Source organism: Falco peregrinus, chromosome 7 (genome assembly GCF_023634155.1).
Source record: "Falco peregrinus isolate bFalPer1 chromosome 7, bFalPer1.pri, whole genome shotgun sequence".
Classification (NCBI taxonomy): domain Eukaryota; kingdom Metazoa; phylum Chordata; class Aves; order Falconiformes; family Falconidae; genus Falco; species Falco peregrinus.
The window spans coordinates 34,920,365-34,947,446 of record NC_073727.1 but is presented as its reverse complement, the minus strand read 5'-3'; the positions used below and the strand labels follow the sequence as shown (position 1 = coordinate 34,947,446).

General features: G+C 39.6%; 1 protein-coding gene across 7 annotated transcripts in view; it reads left to right on the top strand.

The window, feature by feature from the left end:
- The window catches only part of PTPRK (protein tyrosine phosphatase receptor type K), a 412,034-nt gene that overhangs the window by 214,916 nt on the left and 170,036 nt on the right, over window positions 1–27,082 (top strand). The gene's annotated exons all lie outside the window — the stretch shown is intronic.

Sequence of the window (27,082 nt, the reverse complement as noted above, 5' to 3'; positions counted from 1 at the left end):
GTCCAAGAATGAACATGTAGTAGGCCTGACTGGTTTTCTGATGGTTGTCTTTGACCGGGTACATTAATGAACATTCAGACAGGAATGTGCTTTCAAAGCAAATCTTCAGATTGTCCCAACTTCCTGACCCTCAGCTCTTGTCAGACCAAGGGAACTACCTTTCAGAGGGAAGTAAACCAAAAGGCAGGCGCACGTAATGCTTTCCAGCTGCCGGTAGGCTTTCAGTCATGACTAATGCTCATCTCCGGCAAAACTAACTGAAGCACCATAGAGGGGGTTGCTGGGTCCTTATCACTGACTCCTTCGCTCTGCAGGTCTGCTCCTGTTCTCCCACACCACTTGCTGACACAGTATTAGAGAAATCCCACCAGTTCATGAAACGTTTTTTTTTTCTCGCCTCCACCAAGATTAACCCAGAAAAAGAACTTTTGAAGTTAGGTTTGTAATCCTGGTCCCTCTTGCCACGTGGAGGAGGAATGCCTATGCTGGCCCAAGAGGTAGCTGCGCAGGACCAGGGAGGGCTGAGGCTGGGCAGGCCTTCAAGGGATCACTGGTCATTTTTCGGGTGAAGTGACGGTGAAAGGGCAGCTGTTGGCAGGAGCCTTTGTTCCTCTCCCGTGTCCCTAGCCGTGCACAATCCCTCTCCTCCTTCTCTTGGCTCTAGGGCTCATGTCACTTCCGTGGCCTGGTTCAACAAGCAAAATGGGCATCGAGCTACTCCCTCTCAGCCTGGCTGGGACACCTGTGCCTTACTGGGGAGCACAGTCAGCTCGCCAGAGCTGGGCCGGGAGCCCAGAGTGGGAAGAGGGCAGGAAAAGGGCTCTGTGCCTGCTTGCCAGGCAATGGGCTGCTACTTGTCCTTGTCAGGTCTTGTGGAGACCTCACCATGGTTTGGCAGTAAAATAAATACAGCTGTAGGGTTAATCAAAGTCAGTGGAAGCCTATAATAGGAAGTAGTGACCTGGGATGAACTTGGCCAGGCAGCTCGTGGTTGCAGAGGAGTTAACTGTGTGCAGCAGGCTTAGTGCCGGCTTTAGGTAATGGGTCTTCTTCCTCTGTGGCAGAGCAGGTATTATCAGCCCCTCTACAGGCAGCATAAGCTGGGTATCACCTGCTCTGCCTAATCCAGCAAAGCCAAGATACGATGCGGCTTCAACTCAACCCTGTTCAAAATTGTGTTGCTGGTGATACCACATGTGGTATTAATGATTTATTGCGTGAGTATGGTCTCACCATTTAGGTGTTGTCCTGTACCGCTGTCATTTTCTTATGTGCTGCTTTATTAGGAAAGTACACAGGTGAATCCAACCAGCAAATAAAACATTTGGGAAATTAAAATGTAATCACTCTCAACAGTGGGATCCCTGTTTGCCTTTAGATTTGATGGGAGGAAGTGCAAAGAAAAGAAAGAGGCGAAGAAAAAACACTTGGCAGGTGTCACTTCAGGGAAGAAATGAGAGGGTTTCTTTGTTTCTTATATCTCCGTTCTATCCAAGTACAATGATATGAAAATCATTTGCAGTAACGTGATTTTTCTCATCTTAATTAGAGGTGTCTCCAGACTGCCCCACCACATCAGTGCTGTATTTCACTTGGATAATTTCCCTTCCAGTATCTGGTCTGTCTCTACGTTTATTTAAATCAAATGTTTCATTTGAATACTGCAGCTCAGGATGGTCTGTCTCAGTTTAAATGCCATTGACGTTAGCAGGGAGGTTAAGCAAATATTTACTTAAGGGTAGACAAAGTTCCCTTACCTGCCATCATTTTCCAGTTTGGGGGAGGGGAAAACCCCTCTAGGTTTGACATCTCTGTGTATTGTGCAGGGTTTTTAAAAAGTGTGCCGATGAGTAGATGCATGGTAATGATGAAAAGGAGTGCATTTGGAATTCAACATAGATGGCAGAAAATGCAGGATGTCAGCGAAGCCATATATTAAAGGGAATTTGAATTGGAAACTGAATCCCAGCCTGCCACTGGGGGCATTTTGATCATTTTGATTTATTAAACTTTTATAGCAGCATTCAGATGAAGCTGAATTAAAACGCTTAGTCTTGGGTGGTTTATGGTACACAAGTCATCATGCTAGTGAAGTCTTGCCATGATCAATGGAGAGTTAATCTAAGTTCCTTTTTGAATGCAGGTGCACCTGTGTGCTTTAGTATGTATTTAAAAATCTAATAGTGTTCTGATACTGAATCACTTAACAAAAATACAAAGTGAAGCCACCACTGACATTAATTTTCAGCTGCATTTGAGTGAATCTTGCTATTAAATTGTAGATGAACTGCAGAAACACAAACTGCATATATATTCCTATACCGATTTTATATTTTAATAATTATGAGTTGTGAAATACCTAGCTATGGAAAAATAGCAATATTTCCTTGGAAATGGATCATATTCCTAAAGGCATAAGTTGCCTGCACTGTAGTACTGTCCTGACCATCTGCCGGCTTCAGCAGCTGTACATAGTCTTACCGAGCACTGTCTCTGCAATAAAAAGAGATCAATTACTATTAGAGTGGCACTGCAGGTTAAAGGCATTACAGGTTCGCACTCAGTTTTCCAGCAGAGAGATGATGCTTAGCTGCAAATGGGGAATGATGCAAAAGATGGATGAGGCAGAGTTCAAGGAGCAGTAATGTGAGGGTCCGGCACTATCATTCCAAGCTGTCTCAGAGACATGATGGATGGTTCAGTGGCAAGAAGCAATAATACCAGGTGATGAGAGATTCATCTCCAGATCTTGAGCCCACTGCATGCTGTCTACCTGTTGGTGTTCTAGTGGCATAATGATTCCTGATGCGTTATGAAGAGCTAAATTACTGTACTTAAGCAACTAAACTGGTATGTTGAATTTAGTAACCCAGATTTTTTGGCAGCTGCTAGAAAAGCAAGTAGCATATCAAATGCTCCTGCACATTGTAAATTTAATTACCTCATATTTATGCATAGTACTTGTTGACAGGATCTTGTAAGCTATGCTAATATGGTAGGTAATTTGTTACCTCCAGAAATCACTTTCCATGTGCCTTCTGATCATTATCATGAAACATGATAAATGATCTAGCCCATGAGGTGTAAAGGAAAATGAAATGGATAATTAGATTCTATGTCTAAATTGTAGCTGGAATAGTTGTTGCAATTATTGGAATTTATCTCATAAAAATATGCTTTGCGATATACTAGTGACCTTCAATCATCTTGGTTGGGGCATTATTTGAGGATAATTTTAAAGAGATTACAAAAAGTTTACTCAGAGTAGTTTGGATATAAGTGTTTTTTCTTTCCTAAAGAGTTTTAAATATTTGTCTGTTTAATAAATCATATCACGGGATTATCCTGCAGTGTTAACTGCTAGAAGATAGTCTATTTGCGGAATTCTACAGAAAATGGTGAGAACCTTATCTGCCCCTCCTGAAGAAGAGGGAAGCTTAGTTACGTAGAGAAAGGAAGTTTTCTTCCTGCTGAGATGCAGTGTTGAATTTGAATGTGATGGTTTGCTAGAGAGCTTGTCATTGAGACTGATAGAACTGCAAACAGGCACGTCTTGGAGAAGGTTTAAGGAGTGTTATAAGGAAAATGAATGTGTTTCCCCTGTTCCCCAGGTATGGGAATGCTGCTAGTGGCAAGAGTTTGTGCCCTGCCTTCTTGGAGAGGAAGGATGACACTGTTGTGCGGGGACTGAAATTTGAGTTTTCAGCTCTTCCCTAAATGTAGTGTGATTTTGAAGTGTGTGTGTTATTTTTGGTTGGTTGGTTAGTTTGGGTTTTTTAAACTGTTTTGTGCCCAGGACCTCTTCTGTAACTTTTCATGTAGTTATTCTCTGTCCCTTTTTCTTAGCCATTTAACTTCTATAACTTGTAGTGTATATTGTATTGCCAAACATTTTGAGTTTACCATCCCAGTTGATATCTGCATGTGGTAATAAGTGCAGTTTTTCACTTTCCAGATTGTTTATTAGTAAATGAAAGAGAAAATTTCTACTCATGAGCTTGTGGACCAAACAGATGCAAACCTCAGTGAACTGTGTTAGCAAAAAGTGAGAGTACCTTCTTAGGAATCAAAAACTGCATAGAATTTGCCTATATTAGAAACCTTACAGCCTAATAAAAATGATTAGTAGGGATAGTAGGGAAAATCTTTCAACACTCACTTTACATGCATTAACTTTATCCTCCTGGAAAGGAGGATTTAAGTACAAAATATGTTCTTAAACAATGTGATCTGAAAGGCTCAGATCTTGCATGTTGTTGGGTCAAGGCTTGTAAAATAGGGTTGACATCCAATGAGGACTTCTTGTATTATTAAGAATTATAGTCCTAACTTTGTGTAAATTACTGAATTTGAATAAAGAAATAACAGTAAAGATACTTTGCTCAATTTAGAGGTTTTGTTTAGCTATTTTCCCCAAATAAATTAATTATACCTTCACTGAATTTAAGCTTTTTTTGTAATTGCCAAGCATCTTATAAGTTAGTTTCTGTAGCCTAGTGCAATGTTTTATTCAGTTTTTTCAGTATTTATATTAACTTTTTGCTCCTTGTGTCTGTTTTGTAGTAGATTCCGTAAGCCATATGGAACTGTACCTGTTTGTGGACACGGAAGAATACTACAAAGTGTCAATGCCATACATGTTTTTTGTAAAGCTGTCTGTAGACCAGCTTACTCATTTCCTGGGGAAATCAAGATTAGTGTATTGTATTGATTTCCAGATCTATTTCACTATCTAATTTTTATATATATATATATACACATACATATATATACACATATATATATATGTGTGTGTATATATATACACTTTTTTTTTTTACCCTGAAGTTGTAGTTCACAGTTTATGTGGAAATCTCAGGTTTATTCTTACATTTACAACCTTGTGGTAACATAAGGTGATTGTTAGGGGTTTTTTTGTTTTTGAGGTTTCTTCAAACAACTAGAGATGTAAAGGCTACTGCTTTTGAAGGGAGATATGAGTAAACCAGATACTTTGCTTTGGCTTAAAAGTTGAGATTGTAGTCTCATGATTGTTTGTGCTTGCTTTGAACTTCACTCTAACTTTGAAATGTGGTGACAGTAGTTAGAATTATCTTGACTAATGATATATTCTTTGAATTTCCACTTCTCTTGGACTGGGTGACTTGTATGTCCTAGAGAAAACAAGATACACTCAGTGTGATCAAGCTTCTGATCTATGGGTTGCATCACCAGCCATGGGAGTATTTTCCCCTTCTCTTTATTGGGAATAGAAAGGAGCAGCTGTCTGGGAGTATACAAAGCACTGCTTCATGATGGCAAACATATACTTCCAAGGTTCATTTGTAGGGTGGATTTATTTTAATATGTGGGGTTGTGGCACAGTTCTTCCTTTGGACATACGCAGCGTAGCACTTGGTCACCTTAGTGGACTGAGGAAGAGGTCTCTTGTATTTCTGTAGCTGAAGGCTTGGGTCATCTTACAGTATAGAGGTTTTCCCCTTGCAAGCCAGACAGGAACATCCTGTAGCATTTCTGTGTCTTTTTGTCCCTTTCTAGTCTAGTCCACCCCTGTCCCAAGGCAAGGGGAAAGGAGTTGATTCAGAATATAAGAAGAAAAGCAGCATTTCTGCAGGTGACCCTCCCATGCTCTCAAACCAGCTTCTGATTTCTGTGGTGTCTGAAGACAAAAGAGTGAGCAAAGCCAGTACAGTTTTTCCAAGTATAGTGGTGACTGAAGCAACAACTGCTTAGTTCTTTAACAAGTTAAAGGAGTTTGGGTGAAATCAATGGAGCTCGACATTTTTATAGTGGACAAGCCAGAGTCGTGCCTGTGATGTTTTTTTCCATTTTGCTTTTACTTAGGTGAAACATGGCATATGTTCCAAGAAGCTGGTAGACAACTGTGGGGAAAAAACCTTGCTGCAAACTCACTATTGGTATTTCTGCAGAGATACTTTTCTTCCCATTGTTCCAGGAGCAGCTTTAGACTGTTATTTGAAGCAAGGGACTCAAACCTTACTCCTGTGATGACTCTGCTAGCTCACTGCCTGCTGCCTGCAAAGTTCCACTTGTCGTCCTCTCAAACCAAGGCATTTGGCCTATGCTCCCATCCAAGAAACCAAATCAGCTTTGCTACTAATTTTTTAGTTGGCATCATGTTAATGCATCGTCCAGACTATGTGCCTCTCCTCTGTCTGGTTCTGCAGGGGAGCAACTTGTCTCGCCAGATTTCTCATGCCTCTTGACTCTTGCGTTGGCTGTCCTTCAGCAAGTTAACGAAGTGATGTGACACACATTCACAGGTTGCCATTAATACCCTTCTCTGCTAGTTCTCATGAGTATGGCATGCTGCAATCCTCTCTTTTGACATTGCCTTCTCTCTCTGATTTTTTAATTTTGTACCAGTAGACCCTCTGTTAGACTTTCTGCAATGTGATTTAACTCTGCCATCTTTTGTGCGCTACCTGCAGGTTGTCACTTCCATGAGTGGAGCTGCAAAAAAGCTGTCAGGTTGAATGCGCCAATAAATGACAATGAGGTAATTGAAAGATGGTTAAAAAGTCTATTTTACTAGAAAGAGTAACTTGTTTCCTAAAAGGTTTTGTAAAAGCCATATAATTGGACACTTCAAGAAAAAGATAGAACTGTGCCAACTTTCTCGCTGGCTGTAGACATGTTCATGATATATTTTGAGTTCAGGCTTAGAGACTGCTCTTCTTCCCTGAGATTTGTCTTTGGTTTATGTGAGAACCTGCCTCCACCTTCTCATTTTTTCTTTTCACTGCTGAAGTTCTTTAATTTCAGCTATTTCTTAATGCCGTTTTAGGAATCTGTTTGACCTTCCTCTTGCATTTTTCATTCAACATGGCTGCTTAAAGAAATATTTCATGAGTTTTATTTTTCCTGGGAACACCTCCAATACTTGACCTCCAAGTATGTGGACTTTGCAACAGAAAGAATTGTGCCCCAGTGACACTTCTCTTCCCCCTAAATTACCCTTGTTATCAGTGACATTTTCACGAGTAGAAACAAAGTGATCCTCCTGTTTTACTTATAGTTGTTCCAGGAGCAGCTTTAGCCTGTTCTTTGAATAATATAAAAGGTTAAAGAATTGATTGAGAGAGCGCAGGCTGGTTTTTTTGTTCAGGCCAAGCCAAATGGCTTTCAAAAGTTTATCGAGCAACTTTTTGGAGTTGCAGACAGATAAGAAGGGTTTAATTCATGTTTTGTTTTGACCACATTTTGTTGCCCTTTATGTATAAACAAAATGAACCCCAAAAGAGTAATTTAATGGTATGTCAGTGCTTCCAGGCTGGAACAAAGAGTTTGTTAAAAATATGTAATGAAAGGAGGAGAATGCTCTTGCTTTGAAGCTGAACGTTTGTACAGCTGCTAGTGCTTACATCAAAAAGGTGAGATGCAGGGGGGCTGGGAATTGTGTTCCAAACAGTACATGGTATGTGCAAACTGTCACCTTTATTAAGGAGACTGTCCCCTAAGACATTTGCACCATTAGGACTTCTGATAATTAAAACGAACTATATTTCAGCAAAAAGACAACCTTCTGGCCAACTGACTAAGCAGATGCCAAGTGGAAGCAAATGAAACTAAGTTGAGCTCTCAGGCAATTAACAAAAATTAATGGACCAGGTACCTACAGTCTGTTTCCTGCGGATGTCGGTTCGGTGTCCTTGCACTTCCAGCTCTGCTGACTTTCAGGGGTTTGGTACCTGAGGTTTCCTTACTGAAACTTGCTGGGATTTATCACCTCCTTAGCAAAGCTCATGGGATTCCTGTGGGGGATTAAAAACTTGACAGGATTCCGGAATTTTAAGCAATTGAGGAGGAAATATTGAAGTGATCCTTTGATAGCAAGAATCCTGTTTTGACTCACAGCGTTGGGGTACGGAGGAGGCCTTCCAGAGGCACTTGTGCTCATTAAAGAGCTGAAGCATATCAGTCACTCTTTGGTCTGGTTTCAACGTGAATTCTGAAAGGTGCATCTCCATACTGCTGTAATTAATGAAGTTTTCTAATCTGTGAAGGATTTTTTTGCCTATTCTGTTTTTGACTGATTCTGTGCCTCTTGAACAGATTCATACACTGATTGTTTATTTGTTGGACCTTTCATGAAATATTTATGTAGGCATGGACAACTGCTCTATGCGTGCATCACTGTTTGATGCAGATACACCAAAAGGCACGGTCCTACTTCTCTTTTCCCTCTCCCACTCCCAGTGACACTATTCCTGCTTCTTTGCCAGCACAACTGTATTTGTATTTCTCTGCAGTGAGCTGACCGAGGCCCTAAACTAACAAAACCCCCCAGACATGGTAGGAAGATTTGGGTGGTTTTCTAACAGTGGAACCACTGGTCTGGAAAAGATGGAAAGACCAGGGAAGAGGTGATAGTTCGCTCCCAGCGGTGGCATGGTCGTGTTAGGTTGGCTTAGCTATAATGTGAAACTGCATCCTCAATCTGCTTTGCAAGTGTATTACACTACACTGCAAAAATCTTCGTGCCTACAGGGAACTGTGGTGTGGAATGGTTCCTGAGATAAACACCGCTGTCTTGGTGGTTTTGGTTGTGGGTTTGTTTTTTTTGGGTTTTTTTTTCTGTAGCAGCTTCCTTGTATGAACATGCCCTTAGAGGAGTTGATATGACAGAAGGGGGTTGACAGGAGATACTAGTATGTTCCCTCAAGCCCACATTATCTTGTCATAGTAGAGGAGATAACCAGATACCAGAATGATGTGCCTTAATGTCATAGCCCTGAACAGAAAAACCTGCAGTAAACCTCATCTTCAGATTGTTAAGAAGAACAGTTGGACTTGGTATGGAAGAGGAGACAATCTACCAAACCCCTAAAAGTAAATAAAAAGAAAAAAAAAAAAAAAGGTTAGGTAAGTAAAATATCTCTTTCAAACTGAATGTCTGATTCAGTTCCAGTTCAAAATGCTAATCAGGACATTTGAATACATAAATACAATACACTTGGAGTGACTTTTCCACAGTATACTAATGAAGTAAGCTAGTATGATTTGTGTGGGTATAATTAAAGTGTAAAAAAGCAAACATGTGTAGTAGTTGTGCCAGTAGTAACCAACGAATAATAGGATAGTGCAGTGATGTGTGCATAGCTGTTTGCTATGAAGTGTATTTGAAATATTCACCCACAATAAACCCTTAAAAAGAAAAAAAAAGTAGGGATGAAATGCACTCTTGTCAAATGATCTGTTGAGTCTAAATTAAAAATTTTCTTCTGCTGAAGAAAAAGTGACTTGCGACATTAGAAGTAATTAAAGTTGCTCAAAAGACTTTTAAAAGGAGGGAGGCAACCAGAGAGCAAAAGTAGTATACTGAAAAGCAAAGGATTATGAACCTGGATGACAAAAGTGCCACTAAAGACTCTTAGGTGGAATTACAGGTGGTGGTGTTTGGGGTTTTTTAATATTCAGTTAATATATGGTGTAAATGACATAGGACATGAGCAGAAACACTTTATTAAATAAATTGAGTAAATTAGACAACATATCAAGGGATAATATCTAGGTTGCTTTAGTGTTTTCAAAGGGTACCTTGAGCTGCAGCAATGTTACTGGCCCCCTTCCATTACCCATTTTTTTCTTTTATGTGTTGTTGAGAAAGAAATGATAAGTAATTCAGACCAAGGAAAGTATAAACACCACAGGGTTAGAATACTTTACCAGTGGGGGTACTGTTTATACTGACTGTGAAACAAAGGGAGACAGCAGGGCAAAACATTTTGGCTTGGCAGGAGAGGCTGTGTAGGCAAGTGGTAATTTTATCTTCTTTTAAGGTATTTAAGAATTGTAAGCCCCAGTAATACTCATGGATTGGTCTGCAGTGAGAGGAAGAGTTAAAGAGTTCAAACAAGCTATTTTACTTGCTGACTTTGTTTATTTTCCCTGTTTATTTTCCCACACACATTAAAGGGGTGATAGGATGGGAGAAAGATTTTTATACTATGTACATGGGATGACTTAGTGCAGGTACAATATAATTATACCCTTCTTATTACATCTGTATTATGTTAACTTTCAGGAGTGTATATCAACAGAAAATTAGTATATTTTTTTCAATTGGTTAGCTTATACTGCTTTAATTTGGTGAAGTAGCTTTCCATTCAAGCATTGCAAAAAAAGAAACTTGATCATCTGTAATGAAATGGAAAGGAAATGTGGCTGTAAAACCATGCACCATTCACACCCTGAAATAAGAGGTGAGTTGGAGCATTTATAGTTTTATGCAGAGGGCACTCACCTAGCATTAATTGAAGCCAGTGTTTGTCTCTTTGTCCAACATTCAATCGGTAACGTGACCACTGCTGGTTTGTTTTTGGTTGTTATTTTTTCCTTCTGGAGAACACGATAATAACCTCAGAAAACACTGCTACTGGGCCAAAAATCTACTTACTTTAGTATATAAGCTTAGGGGAGGATGTAAGAATGGGAGAGGCGCACAGTGATATACAACCTTTATACATCATCATAGCATCTAGCAATCTGCAGCTCAAGATTTATCAAGCCAAAGACTATACCAACGTATTTGTGTGTAATATCCTTGATGAACCTTGTATGAATTTGTCAAACGATTTTTGAACTTGTGTTTTTGCCCATCATCCTGCAGCTATGAATTCCCATGCTTAACTCAAGTTAAAGTACTTCCCTCTGAAGCTGCAGGCCACTTTTTTTTTTTTAAAAAAAAATTATTATTCACCATCTTTTTTCCAGTGGAAGATATAGCAAAAGTAGTTCTATATTAATCTTTTTTATGCCACTTGTCATTTCATAAACATCTAGCATGTATTCCTTCAATCATTATTATTTCATGTTAAGTAATCCAAAGTTATTTAGTAACTCCACAAACTGAAGTTGTCCTAGGTCTTTAATAACTTCCCTTTGGCCTTTTCTGTGTCTTGTCTTCTAGCCCATCCAGCAGGAGATAGAAAGAGCAGATCTATGTCTTTTAGTTTAGATGAGAGAACATACACAGTAGCACAAGATACTGTATTTTCTTTTGTGTTCTTTTCCTAATAACCACTGATACCTTATCTGTCTGGGGTTTTGTCTGAATTGAGGTGATATGGTTATGAAATTCCCCACAGAGATATTATTCCTGTCTGATTGTACTGATTTAGAGTCCATAAGGGATTTACCCCCCTCACATGCACTGCTTTGTGTTTATCAGCTTTGACTATTTGCCATTTTATTTCTTAAGTCTTTAGTATCTTAAGGGAAACGAGATAAGCTGGATGCATCTATTCACAAAATACTACCACTGCAGATAAAAACATTGCTGTGCTAATTGGAGCCATGACTAAACCCTATGTTTTCTTCCTGACCTTCTAGGTGGACACATGACTTAATGAATGTGTTGCAGGAAATGGTTCAGCTTCAATAGGAGGGATGTAGAGACTCTCCTGAGAATCCCTGAACCTGTAGGTTAAGGTGCTGTCCTGGGAAATGGGAAGTCTTTGCTCAAATCTTTGTTCCAGTTCAGTCAGACAAGAGGAATGGGTATGGAATGCCCTTCTGCTGAGAGACTGAACAAGCCACTTCTCTATAGACACGATCCTGAACTACGCTCGGAATGCCCCGTGTTATTATCTAGTGCCCCCATGCAGCTAGGCTGAAAACTCAAAACATGTCATTTTGGCAATGCTATCATAAATGCTTTTTATTGCAGCTATTTGTTGAATTTGGATTAATTATTAATTTTTTTTATCTTAACCCTCTCAACTTTTAATGAGTGCTTTGCTTTCCCACTCCCAGAAAACAACCAACCTCAGCCTATATAGCCATTTCATTCCTAGAGAGAAGGAAGATTTATTTTATTTTTTTATGTGGAGTTATTCTGTTTTCAGTTCCTAAGCCTCCACACTTAGGAAGGTATGAAATATGTGTGTGTGAGAGATTGGTTTGTGGTACCCTATATTCTTGACTGTAACCAAAGTTAACTATAAAATAGGTTTCCTGCACTTGTGTGGCCCTGAGAAAGGGATTATTTGAGGGCTGGAGAAAAAGCTGGAATTGGCTTTGTGCTCAGAGTTGTTTAGCCTCTGAATTTTCACCAGCTGGATGTGGGTACTAAAAAGAAGGATTTGCACCCTGGGAACATGCCTCAGAAGTCAGGAAAACAGCCTGTGCCAGCATGTCAGTGGTGAGAGCTTAGAGATATACATCTAGCGGTCTCAGTTCGGTGGCCAAAGTAAAACTCATGTGGATTTTGGAAGGAAAAACTATTTTAAATAAAAAGGGGAAGGTTTAGGGGACTTTTAAAATGTCAAAATGCTGTGTTGTGGCTTGTTATGTTTGGAAAAAAGTTGTGTACACCTATTCTGAATGTTTCTGTAAACCCAGCTTGCCTTTCCCGTTACAGGGTGGGGAGGAGGGTGAATACCAGGCAGAGACTTTCTTGAAAGCAGGCAAGATAATTATTTGGATCCAGAGGTAGAAGCTTAAATACAGTTCACTGGGGCAACTTCACCAGTCCTCTGACTGAATTGGCAGAACTGCTTTCTTTTCTTGAAACCACATTTATCAGAAGAGTAGCGAGTCCCAGGAGAGAGGTTTCCTGGTGTTTGCAGTTATTTAAAACCAACCAACCAAACAAAAAAAATCTTTCAAAGAATACTCACATCAAAAGTTTGAGGCAGGACTTTGGGATCTGGCAGGAAGAGTCATGACATTCCTTGTCATGACATTCATGAAAAGCAGCATTTAAAGTTCCTGAAAAAGTGCTACTAGCTTTGTGTACTGCGGCCAGCAGAGTTTGCTGATAAAATTATGCAACATTTGTTCTCCATGGTTACATGTTTTTGTTACCAATACTTATGTTAAATGTAAAGGCTTCTTTAAGGTAGCGATCCCATTTGTTTAATTGGTAATATAGTGACATCTGATTTATTTTTGTCTCCAAATACTATTGTAACATGTTCTTAGCAGCTTGGTTCAACTTGCAGATCCAGCAAACAGTCTCAGACAAAATGCCCATATACACAGGCAATCTGAATTTAATAATGAATATAGTTTACTTGTGTAATCTTTGAAGGTAGCAATCTCCATAATGGTGTATTATTTTAAACTTTATTATTAGCAGCAATCTTGTATTGGGAGAGGAAAGCTGTACTGTCCAATTTCTGCTCTAGTAATTTTTTTCTCTCATTTTTTTCTGTAGTGTTGTTGATTTTGTTTGCCTTTCCTATGTGAATACACAAGCCTAGTTACTGAACTTTCAATGTCCTAGCTCAGCGTGAAGAGATGTTGATTAGCATCATAATCAAGAATTAAAACATGCAGTAGTAGAATAGGAAGCTGTATGTTCTCAGGTTTGTTCATCAAAAAATAAGAGAACTTAAAGTGATTAAAGTAAGGTAGCAAAAAATAATGGAATTATTCTTTTAATTTTACTATTATAGAAGCATATTTTATTTCAGGTATTAAAACTTTGATGAGATGGGAATCAGCTCAGTTGCCTGAATTAGGGCAGTGTATAAAAATTATCATTTATCTTGCCCCATATTTGATATCCCTGTCTTTGGTTTAGCCATTAACTGTCAAAATTCCTGAATTTAAATAGAGAATAACAGAATACAGGAGCACAACAAGGGACAGTGACAACTGTTCAAACCAAGGATTCGACTAAATCAGGATTCTTAAGCAGTGGCCAGAGGAGGACTTCTCAGGAGGAGAAAAAGCTTAATAAGCATACATGACCTCCCCTGATACCTTCTCAGTATCTGATTCCTCTCAGCAATGGTGCTGAGCCTGGTGGGTGTCTGATTAGTAAGGAGTAACCTTCATTTGCCCACAGCACAATTTAGTAATGAGTCTGCTACTTTTTTCAGCATGAAGAGTGCTTCCTTCCTCCTTTAATTTTTAGTCTGCCTTCTGCTAGCTTCACTTAATGATGTGTATTTGCTCTATTGGAAAAGGCAAAGATTAATTGAATCCTAACGTCTCTCTGGTGTGTCATTTTTGTAGAGCTCTGTCACAATATTACCCCTAGATCATCTCTTTTCCAACATGAAGATCCCTACCCTGCTCAGTTGTTTCTCGTATCAGGGGTGTTCCATGTTTTCAGCCACCAGTGTTGCCTTTTACTGAAACCCAGCCATAAATAGGCAGATGCCTTGACGTTAACAGGCAGATCGGGAGGGTGTTCAGGAGGGTACTCTTTAGCTGATGAGCACAGTGTTTAACAACAGTGTTGCCACATCCTCCCACCTGGTGGACGTGCAGACTGGATTTCAAAGCCAAGCTTCCCCAGTTGTCTGCCATCATGTTGTCCATTTGTTCTGAGGGAACACTTCTATAAACTCAAGTGCAAGAGCTTCTGCCTCTCAGTTGAGTGGTATACTATGGTATGCAACCCGTATCTTAAGGTACAGTTAACTTTTAATTGCTAATTAGTGAACGTCAAGCACTGTGGATTAGTTGTGCTGTGTAGATCTACAGACACTTAAGCTGGCTTTTATTGATTGTCCTCTTAAGTTATGATTGAATGGGTCTATTTCTTGTGAAATGAGAAAGACAATCAGTGACTTCCGATTCAGATTTTTCCCAGTGTAAGCAGTCATGCTAATCACCTAAATGTTACTACAGAAAAGCAAATGTTTGTGTCAGTAGAAATAAGCTGCAACACTTGGACTCTGTTACTGTACTCAGGGAGCTAGTATTCCAGAGTAAATGGTGGGGTTTTGTCATATTGGTACTTCCAATCTTTGTGGTAACAAAGTGAAGATAACAGGATGTTATCAACTCATAAGAAGCATCTATGAACTGTTCTTCAAAACATAGTTTTATAATCCAAATCACCTAATGCACATGCTCATTTTTAAGATGTCTATGCTTTTATGTCCTGTAGTGAACTTGGGATTCAGTGCACTGGGTATCAATTACAAGGACACCTCTTCATAGCAATACTATCATACTTTACATTATACATATTTTCAAACTCTTTAACAGAACACCTCCACTGAAAAGTACATTATAAAAACATGGTAGTGAAACCAGTCCAAATACTTTTTAGGTCAAAAAGCTACCCTATTTTTCATTGATCTAGTGTGCTGCTTTTTCTTTCAAAGGCCAATATTCTCATTCCCCTTTTTTTGTTGTACCAGCTGAGAAAAAGGTCCTTAACCCTGGCCTCTCAGAAGGGAAGCTTGATTCATTCATGATATAAATAAAATGGTCACCCCTCTCTGTGGACTACGTAAGAATTTCATCATCATCTTCACTCTTCCTTTTCTACTTCACAACACTGCATTATCAAAACTCTTACTAAATCATTATATTATGCTCATTCCTTTAAAGAAATGTATATCATGACAACATGTAATAACAATACCATAATTCTTATTATCATGCAGAAGAAGTGCTGAGGATTTTTGTTCTGGTTTGTTTTTCTGGAAAGATCTTCCAGGCTTTTCATCACAGTCAAAAATCCATTTGGAAGCAGGACGCTGTTACCTATTCACTTCATTTCACAGATACTTCTTACCATCTCTCTAGATGCTGTGGCAAGGACGCTGGTTACTTTTGGCTGCTTCTGTCCTCCCTGCCCCTTTCTGAAGGTGGCTTTTGTGGTAAAAAGCTAAGTGAGTTTAATGGCCAGCGCCTACTGAAAAGGCAGTCTCAGTCCTTGCTTTCCCTTTACCTCTCCCTCAAGCACCTGGACTTGTGCTCCTGCTTCTGGGCTGACACCAGCTCGTGCCTGAAGCCACTGAGAGCTGCTTCAGGCACCCAGGAAAGCAGGAAACCTCTATGCACGCACCCCCAAGATCAGTCTTAAACCTAAACAGCCTTGCATGCGTGATAGATGACTGGCCCTGCAAGCAACACTGACAGTGAGAAGTGGAGGAGCAGGCTTGCCCTTTCAGGTGGGCGTTAGATGATGTGTAATTCACATCTGTGATGTAAAACTGGTGTAAAAATTGACAAAGTGGGTTTCCATTTTGGTTTCTGTTGGTTCATTGCATAGATTGAGGGAAGTGTCTCATTGCCTCCTAAAATTAGTCCCCTTCTCTGTCATTCCAGTGGGCTGCCTTCTGGGATTTTTGGCAAGAAATATTTGGGCGTGCTGTAATAAAAAAATGTGAAGACATTGCCGATGGGAACATGTAAATGTGTCTTGGAAAAGGTTATGAATAGAAATACAGGGATTTAAATACAGGGATTTGAGCAAGGAGACAGTCGCTCAAAAGTAAGTTTGCTCAGAAGTGATGGATTCTGTCATTTTCCCCGTAGACTTGAATAGTCTGAGAGCACACAAAATCTCTAGATAATCATTAATGTGTAACCCATATACTAAATTGTATCCGTTTTTCCTTTGATGATACGTTTGAAGTGCTGACAGAAAGCTTTCAACTTCAATGAAATGGAATACCTGAGGAAGAACTTTGAAGAAGGGAGACATTATTTATCTTGTTCTACAGGCATTCCTGGATGACCTGCTGATCTGAACGGGAAGGTTTTAAGTTCATCTCTGTCCTCTGTGCATTTGTAAAGGTCTTGCTACAATAATTTGGTGTGTGAGCTGCTTGCTTGCTTTCCTTCTCCCACCTCCGTGCATCAAGTCCATGTTTTGGGTTAACGCTTACAGTAAAATCAGTCCTTAAAAGTCTGTAACTTCCTTCAATTGATGGATGAAATGATCAGAAATAGAAGCAGAGACACAGGAGGAAGAATTGGGGCTGTCTAGATGGGTCCCAGGGTACTGCTGGGCAGTTGAGGGAGAATGATGCAAGGTGATGGGGTAGGAGCAGCCTTAAGCAGGTGATTTGGCATGTGGCTCTGTAGGTGTGCATCAGCCTGCAGCTGCTTGGCTGTCATACTGAAAAACCTGCACGAGTACTATGTGGCAGTGAGCAGTTCTGGGAATAATAATGGTATCTCCAGTGCCAGGTGAGCAGGTATATTACAGAGGATGGGCAAGGCTGGGAAGCTATGTCCATGACTCACCTCTTACAAGCTTGAAATTTCTGTAATTACCAATAAATAAAACTAAATGCTTGGAAACCAAGGCCGTGCCAGCTATTCCTCTTAGCTGCAGGTACTTTGTATTTCAGTACCCTCACGATTACAGCAACGTGTACAGCTCATTACACTTAAAGACCGTGATACAGTTTTGAATTTTGCCTGGCCATGATACTCTTCCAACAGCACATGAAACGTATTTCTCTGTCATTTAAAAGGCATGCAGGAAAGCCGATGATAAAAATTCAAATTAGCGCCAGCTGGATATAACATGACTTCCAAAGTGAAGGAGTCTTCCCCGACAGACGAACACCCTGGCAGGAGGGTCAGTCAGTACAGGACAGTGCAGATCTTGCAGGTGACACAGTCATGTCACCACTTGACAAAAGCTCCACCACCTTACCCTGAGAGAGAGATGGGCTGTGTGTAGTCTTGTGCAGGTAGGGTAGATGGCTTTCACGGAACTCCAGGAGTGCCTTCTAGGGTGAAGTATTTTTACCTTTCAAGTTTTATAGAGATGTAGAGCTAGTAAGGTGTAAATCTGTGGGGTTTTTTTTTTTTTTTATTGTTCCCCCCCCCTCCTTTTTGTCACTGAATTCTACTGAATTATTCTAGTTTTATTGCAGGATGTTTGAAGTATTTGAGTTTGATTATAAATATGTCACTGTAACATTTGTCTAACAAAGTTGCTGTGCTTTGTTTAGGCTGTAAACTGAACGTGAGTGTGACTATAGCATCAACAGATATAACAACAATGCAAAGATCTTTGCAATATCAGTTTATTTGGCCCATTTAAACCTGAATTAAAAAAAAAACCAAAAACCAAAAAACCACAAAAACAACAAACCCACCAAAATAAATCCAAGTACTTAAGAAGCAGGAAGAAAACCAAAATTACGTTCTCATTACATAACCATGTAAAAGAAAAACCTGGAGCTCCTAAATATTATTTTGTCATTTTTCAGGCACTCTTTCTCTAAACTCTAGTTTTATTCCTTTTCATCATTGACAGCATGTGGATGTGCATGTGGAATGCAGTATTGTCAAACATCCCATTGCGTTGAGAGTAGTTCTTTCTGAATGCCTTCTTCAAAAATTACTTCTCAATTTTGTTCTTAACCTGCTGGTTCCTGACAATGAAGCAGATAAAATAATTTCTTTCCAACAATAATCTCAGCATTGAGATCTCAAGGGAATTACTGATACATGTAGATAATGAAATCGTTTTTATCAGGTCCTTGCCTGAGACGTTTCTATACCTGACTCATTTATATTGAGCAGGGTTTTTCTCTGTGTGTGTTTCATTGTTTTTTTTGGTTTTGTGTTGTTTTTTTTTTTTAAGATTTGAATGTTTTCTGATTACAGGCACCTCTTTTTCTTACATGAATTCATTTTTCCTGTAGGAGTGTACTGCAGAAATGTCTGTAGCACAATGCAATCTTTTTGAGAAAATATGTCATACTTCTCTAATTGATTCCCAAAGCAGCATGGCCTACCATCATTCAATAATTAGGCATGTGTTCTGTTTATGAATTGTGTAGCGTGATGACATGCTCCAATTTTTAGAAAGACCTTTTTTTTTTCTTTACATGTAAGCTGGGCATGAGCTTAACCTTGTTTACAGTTTGTGCTGACAATGCTAAAGCTGCACACTGGTCCTTTAATTTAAAGGAAGTTAATAAAGTGAATGCATTGGTGTTTCAAATCAAGGTGAATAAAATGCCACAGTGATGCATAGGATATAAAATCACTATGCAGAAGTTAGCAGTTTTCACTGTTGAAATAATTCTTATTTCAGCTCTTCAGATGGTCAGTAACTGCCACGTCACTTAAATTAAATACATTTTAGCTGCATGAGCTTGCAGATTTTGTTGTACAAACCACGCAAATTTGATATATTAGGCAGATGCTTAGAGATAAATCAGTAGTTTGAGGTGAGCTTGCGGCAGAGCATGCCTGTTTGCAGACCCAAAATTAGAGATGATATTACAGTGAAATATGTCGGTATCCTACCTAAGCCAGTGTCATGAGCTCGCTGTTCAATTTGCCATTTCTGTTTGTTGCTGGTTTTTTTCTCCCGTAACTGATCCTCTAGGTAATAACCTGAATCTCACTGTGTTATAGTTATTTATTTTGAATGTTTGTTTAAAATAGATTCTTTCAGTTCTTCAATTCCAAGTTATAAAAGACAATGAAAATAGTCTTGCAGACTCTCCAAAGTGAGTTGGATAAATCACTTGATATGACCCGGTCACTAAGCTATTGCTTGGAATGAGTTCTTTTGTTCCAGACAACTAACTCTCTTAATTAAAATGTAACATTTTGTAGGTATTGTATCTCAACCTTGGGACTAGCAACTAGTGCCAGATACCAAGCATTTGTGATAAATTGTATTTTAAAGTTACAGAGAGAATGTTTCTGGAGTCACAGGTATTAAGTCTGCATAAGCATCATTAAAAAGATAAAGAGGTGGAGAAAAAGCTTTGTGTCAGAATACTAGTTCACAAAGCTGTTCAAGTTTCTCCGTGCTGCCACCATCGCTTACAGTCACAGGACAGCAGCTGAGATAAGTCTGAATTAGCTTTTGATTGTTTTTTTGAAAAAAATATAAAGGGAGGGTTATGGCTATTCGGAATGCTTAACTATAAAAACCTACCAATTTCTGCATGATTTCCTACATGAAGTCATTACATGGTGTAATATATAAAGGCCAGTTATTCGCTGACAAGGTTTTTGCTGCCTTCTCAGTATACGTTTAGGGGGGAGATGATAACTTACATGAGCAGCAGGAACCCACAATAAATGCTTCCTCCAGGTTATCTGCAGAAGACAAGGGTGGTGGAAGCAATAGAAACTTTTCTATTTAGAAAAAAACACAGCACCCTAACAACGTAGAAAAATAAAGCAGCTGTTCAAATGAGTTGAAACTTAATGAACAGAAAGAAGTTTTTGACCATTGGGGAAAACAAAATCATTTCTTGCAAAAATGGTAAATGAGTTTATGAACAAATAGAGAAGCCAAGCAATGACTTGGGGAAATATTTATTAAATTTGAAGAATGGTCAAGGCTTGTGGCAACTTCAAAGGGCTTGCAGCTGGCGGGGTTTTTATCGTATGAATCTACAACCAGTACCTGGTCTTGGAGTAGAGGTGGTGATTCTAAAACTCCTCTGAGGTTTCTGTGTGTTCTTTTGAGTGTTACAGCTGGTTTAAGCATGCAGCCTTCACAATACGTGCTGCTTACAATCGAGCTCATCCTGCTGAAGCCAGTTTCCGACTGCCACTGTGCCTGGGTATCTTTTAAGGTGAGACACAGGACCAAGCGTGTGGGTTGTGGTGGTTTGTGCCTAGCTGGTGGTATGTAACCAGTACAATCTTCCCAACTGGGTGTAAGAAGGTGGTAGATCAAAGTGTAATCCGTGGGGGAAAAAAGAGGTTAGGAGCTGGCTGGGAACAGAAAAGGTTGCTGTGGCAGCTGCCTGTCACTCCAACCCTCCTTTTCCATGGGCAACCCTACAGCAATTGGAGACTTGCTTATGCATCTGTTCCTTTATTGTGATTTTCAGATGCATCATGTGTTTTGGGCAGGAGTAATCTCTGTAGCTGACACATAGTATGTCTGGCCAAGAACAGGCTTACATTTACTCTCTTCCTTTTCCACAAGAATAAGCTGGGCTGCTCAGCTAAGAAAATCAAGTAGCACTGTACAGTGAGCAAGCAAGAATCCCATGCACTAAGCCCTTAACAACAGCATTTCTCTATTTAAGCTTATGTGTGTGTCTGCATCTTTGAATTGGTTAGTTAAGGTTGTCCTGATGTCACTTTTGTTTATTGAACTTCCCACATGAAGTTTTGGCTAGAGGTTAGAAGGTCTCAGAACAATGTACATCTAGAGATGTGTTTTTAGTAATGCAGAAAAATGAGTGACTGGGTTTTTTCTATTTTTTTTTCTCTCTTTTCTTTGTTCTTCTTTCTTTTCAGAAGCCCAGTAGAGTACTCAAGTCCCATTAATGAACTGTCCTCAGTGTGCTGGGCAGTCTTGTTGATGAATAGGCTGTTGGAATTTTTTATGTGTCTTCTGTGTGTTATACAACAAAACCATTAAGGACCTAACTACTCACTAGAGATGCCATGTATAGGGTGACAGACTGAGCTGTGAGTGTAGTCTGTCATACAGAGGAAGTGAAAACTTGAGATCTTGTTGGAAATTTAAAAATAAACTGCAGAGGGTTTCTGTGACTCTGAGATTCATGATACCTGTGCTTTCAGCTTGGGATCATTCAATCCTCTGCATTAACCTGCTTTTTTAACTGAGTAGAATTTCTCATCAGGCAAGTACTGCTGTCGGTAATGCTTCTCCCCTTAGTTGGCAAAGCCCCCTGTTTATGTTAATACAGCTTCTGTTGGCGCTGAGGGTGACAGGTCTTGTCAGGCTGCTGTCAGCACAGAAGACAGCCAGGTGTCCTTTCAGGCAGGCACAAGTCCAAAATAAACCTTTTTATCTTAAATTCTGATTTTTTTATTTTTTTTTTTCCTAGCAGAGCAGTACTTCCTAACTGTTTTGGAGAGCTGAATGAAAATATTTCTAGTTCCCATTAAGGATATGCCACATGTAGAATGATATTTCCAGAAATAAAAGAAACCCAGTATTTGTGCTGAAAGTCTCCATGGTTTGTTTTTATCCTCAAACTTTTCATAGCTCATTTTGTGACCACCTTCATGACTGCATAATTGCTTTCAGTTGTACCTCTTCAGAGCCTTATGTATTGTTATCATCTTCTATTTTTTCCCCCTAACATATAATTTATAAGACGACATCCAGCCTTGACTGAAAACACTCAGAGATTGCAGAATTTCTTACAGCATTACCAGTTATTGTTCTTCAGTTGCTATTCTCACTGTTAAATTTGTGACTTAATACCATATTTGAATTTAAGCTTTCAGGCTCTGTTTCCTGCTAATTCTTTTTTTTTTCCATTGGATTAACCAGCTTTTAAGACCAAGAATTTTGTTTCTCTGCTAGTACTTGACTGCCATAATTCCTTCTGCTAAATCTCATACATTTTTCCCAACTTTTAAACAGATGTTCCTGGTTCTTTATTTTTTCAATATTTTTTAAAATGTGTGAATCCCTAAAGTCATATGTAATCTTCCAGTACAGGAAGAGTACTGAAGCAGTATAGCCGTTGCATGGGCTCGGCAGCCTGCTTTTGCCCACACTTTTCTGGCTCCGTGCTGTGGGTCTTCTGCTGCAGCTTTGCCACATCTCCGTGTACATTCCGGAGCCCAGCGTAGAGGCAGCAGCATGCTTCTGCATAGGTCCAGCTCCTGGCAAGCAGGGTTCTCCGCTTGGCCTATATGCCTTGGGTGTCTCAGGCTGTACTCCCTAGGGCCCCTGCTCTCAGGGGGCTTCGTATGGCCAGGGCTGCACTCTAACAATGCATAGCCAGTGTAAGCCAGGCACTGAACCTCAACTGGAAACCCAGAGTACTTGAGGAAATGTGCAGACATACTTAAACAGCTTTCCAAGAAATTTCCCCAGAAGAGGAAATGAGTGATCTAGATAGGAGCTGAGTCAGTCAGGAGTCATTTGTGGAGGCTTCTCTGCTGTGCTCCCTGCAACATCCAGTATTAACTCTATTTATGTGATTTATTTGTTTGTTTCTCTGCATTGCGAAAAACTTTAAAGGAAATGTGTATTCTTTTGATTTACCTGCTTTCATGACAGTTTATGGAGTAGTTAAGACATACTGGTTTTAATTTCTGGAGGTGTGAGACTGATGTTGGGCTTTTACTGAATGAATGCTTTGTTATACTTGTAAAAATTAAGGTTTTTTATGATTACCCCTGTTGTATGTATTGGGTTAGACTGTTGATACCAACTATATAGCTTTGTGTAAGGTATTTGACAGAGAAGGTTGAACGCGCCCTCAGCAGAGGGAAGCACATTGAGCTTACAGGCTATTAGTGCAGAGTGTTAACATGTGGAGGCTCCGTACGAGGCAGGGGTGGGATGGAGAGTAGCAAGAATGAGGGTTTGCACCTGTCTTCCATGTTCGGGCTCTGTGGTGACCAGTCCTCTCCTCCCTGTCTCCCCAGCTCCTTCTGCTGTGAGCAAGGCAACAGTCTCCTGTGACTGGTGCATGTTATGCTCAGTAAAACATGACTTCATGTAAATAAATAAGATTTTATCAAACATGCATCCAGTGTCAGCTTTTCCTCCAGATTGGAACAACTTGTAGGATTCTGGTTTCTTTCGATCTTTTTCATTACTTTTTTTCCTTCCCTGTTTTGAACTGATCTTTAACAGTGTATGATAGCCACTAAGGTACTAATGAAACTCCCTTCCTTTATTTTAGACTTAGCAAGGTGTTTAGTCTTGGAGGGCAGCATAACAGGCATATTGTCACTCAGGCTTGGTAAATAGTATTAAGCAACATAGTATGCATATGTTACTTGGGAATATAAGAAGTTTTATGCTAATAGTTATTGTAGTAATAATACTAGTGGCCTTTTCTGGTGTTTTTTTTTACTGTCTATGAATATGTAAGTATTTGCATGCAAAGTTAATATTAAGAATATGACACAACTACTTAACTGTAGGAAGACTTATAGCTGGGATTGATGCTGCATGCTTATTCTAGTCATTGGTGCCTAAATATCACAGTACATTTAATATATAATGTCATATACATACTGATGTGAGTAATGTACTGCTAGTAGCTCAGCAGAATGGGAACTTTGTACTGATGAAATGTCAGTCTTAATTTTTTATTAACTTAGCTGTGGGCATTTTATGTCAAAACCAGAAATGACCAAATACTGCAAAATGCTATGCATGAAAATAGTTTCATTTCTTTAATGTCTTGCAGATGTACAAGTGGTCTTTTTATATAGTCTTTCAGAGATCCTAGTGACCGTGCATACTGGAAGGGACTTCATCAGATTTAACACTTTCAAGCAGTGGCTAAAATATATAGTCAGAACATGAGTCAGTAATTAAACTAGTTACACTGGAAAAGGAATTCTAAATTTTGTGCTTAGCAAAGGAAGAAATGAAACTCACCATGCAAGGCCTTCATTCAAACTGTTTAGTGTGTTTTAAACACTTATTGAAATAGTGATTCTACTAATGAGCTAATAAACCATCCATGGGTTGAAATATTTTTTCATAAAATGTTGTTTAGAACCTTTATGGCTGGCTATTCATAGAGGGGTTCATGGCCAGGAGAACCGTGCTCAATGAAAATTGCTTGCTGGGAATACTATGTGCCTTAGCTACATCTGCTTGTAACAATTGAGAGGGGTAGGTAGTTTTTTGGCAGAAATGGAAGGTGCAGTTCCCCAGCTGAGTTGCAGTGAGGAGGACAGTGAGGGATGGAGGGCCGTCACCGTGCTGCCTCACCTGGCTGGCGGTCTGGCTGACTGAAAGCCACAAAATGCCTTTTGAGTGGCAGCCGCCCACAGGCAGTGGGGTGGCAGGGCCAGGCAGGAGGGGGCTGCCGGGCTGGGGAACCCTGAGGCCCTGGCTCCGGAGCTGTCACTCGGCTTGGCTGAAGCTGAGTTTTTATATTGTTTCTAAACCACACTGAAGTGTAGGAGTCATTTTCTTTGGGGTTCCCTTTCATGCAATCTTCTTTTTTCATCTTCCTTCCCCCCACACCCACACCCCTACTCCCCATATAAGAGGTCTTTCATTTTTGGTAGACTGTCTTCTCAGGACACTCTGAAAACGTATTATTTACCACAAGGTGGATCCAGGTTGCTAGAGTGAAAAGCTGGCAATATCACTTCCTTGATGGATTTAAATGTCATTTAAAAACTCACTGAAAGAGGGCTACTGTCGGTACGTGTTATAATTGCTACAGGAATGGCACCCAAAACATTAACAATGACTTTATTTTGTCTTCTACTTATCAATGGCAATTTTTAAACAGTAGAAGTTTCAGGTTGCTGTATATATAAAAGGAAATGATGTGATTTCAAATTATAATTGGGGAATATTTGATGTATGCGGTTATGGAATAACAAATGAGAATAATTAATAGAAAGTTAATTGGGTAACATCAGAAAAGTTTATCCTGGTGTATTGGGATTGCATGCTTCAGTTGATACTTAGTGTACTTTTGGGATTTCTGGTTGCACCTCACCTCTGGTTCTGATAGTATATTGTATTATGAAGAATATTAATAATGCTGCAGAACAATTACTTGTTCATTTGCTGACTGATTAAAATTCATGCATAATTTATTGTAACTGGAAGAGACTTTATAAATAAGTCTCCTTGTCCTCAAGAGCTTAAAAACAAAATGCATATGCTAATATAAGAATATGCTTTACCTCTTAACATAAAAATTTAATATGCAATGGTATATTAGTCTCATTAATGTGAGGTTTTATTTGTGATAATCGTGCTCTTAATCAAAGTGTAGACTTCTAAACATAGCCTTATGCTTTAGAGGTTTATAACTCGGAGTTGGTAGTGAATCATGCTCATCAACATTTATGTTTTCTGCCGTGATATACACTGGCCTTAGAATTCATTAGTTTGACATTTAATGTGTTAATTCCACAGCAAATAAACTGCCCTCGTTAAAACCAGCTGCATTTCTGAGCTTTGATGCAGGTAGGGATCTAAATTAGTTCATATGCACTTTTCTTGCCAAAACGAGGTAAAACATGTTAATAATTAATTGAGATACTTTCTAGAGTTTTGTATATCCCCAAGCAGAAACGGGAACACCTCAGAGTGTTCACCTTTTCACTCTGGGAGGAGAAAATCACCTCTGCTTGCAGCCACTATAGCACGTTTACAGATCCCCTGGTCTCCAAACTGAGTGGCTTGAGATGCAGCTAATTCAGAAAAAAATCTGCAAGAAATCCTGTTGCACCAAAATGTGGGAAAATTTGTTGGTTACAGAGCTCATAATTATACTGTTGGGAGCCAGCTCTGGTATCTGGAGGCTGAACTTTACTACTGGATGTAGAGAACCAGGGAGTCGTTAGCCAAACCACCATGCAGGGAAGGTGAGATGTCAAAGGTGGTCTGGAGGCCCCTGCGAGCCCCTCCATCACGACTCCCCCTCCACAGGCACTGTCTGTGACACTGGTGGGGTCATTCCCAGGAGGCAGAATATATGCAGTGCTTCTGTGTCTTAACTTCCCTTGTGTGGAGGTGTGAGGGGAGCCATGATAAGAAGACACCACCGCCACCACCCCCTGGAAATCTTACGGTCTGTGGTTAAATGCTATTTTTAATGTACTGGCCATGAGATCCCCTCTACCTGCTCAAGAGTTGCTGCGTTGTTAGTTCTGCATCGTTGCTGTGTGAAACCCCTGTGTGCATTGAATTTAGCATTGTTGCCTAATTAACTGAAACAAATTAGTTGAAATATGAGCCATCTGGAATGAAAATGAACCTTCCATGTTTATCAGTGGGTTCATTTTACTGGAAAAGTACATGTTGCTTGTGATTTGTTTCTTAAAATAAATCACGCCAATGCAATGTGCTGCTTCTCTACATAAACATTTCTCAGGGTAAGGGGGACCTCACCTTCCCATTTGGTCCATCGTTACCTTTTCACTTTGCAGCTGTGTTGAAATATTTAGGCAGCCAGAAGAGAAAGACAAAAGGCAACTTACATCCTATTGTTTGAGTTTCTAAACCAGTATTAAGTTACTGAAGAATAAAATGTTGTATGTCGGTGCTATACATCTTTATTTGGTCATTCTCCTGGCAATTTTGCTCAGTTCTGAGTATTCTGAATGCCCGTAATAAGCACTTGTATCTTTTATCCTAATTGCTTCGGGTAGGTTTCAAATGAACTGCAGCGATACGCATTTTTAAAAATCTGTGGAGGACAAGTGTATCAATTATTGCAACTGTCAATAAAAGAAAATCAGTTATGTTTATGAAAATCTCAAGTTATTGCCAGAGTTAATGATATAAATGAGCATGAACCCAGATTTTTTTCAGAAAAAATGTTAAGAAGTAGCAATGTATAAGTGAGGTAGGATTTTGTGATCCCTCGCTGAGATTTTTAAATTGAAAAAACTAGCATTGGGCAGATGCCAGTGGTGCACCACTTGCTTCCATCAG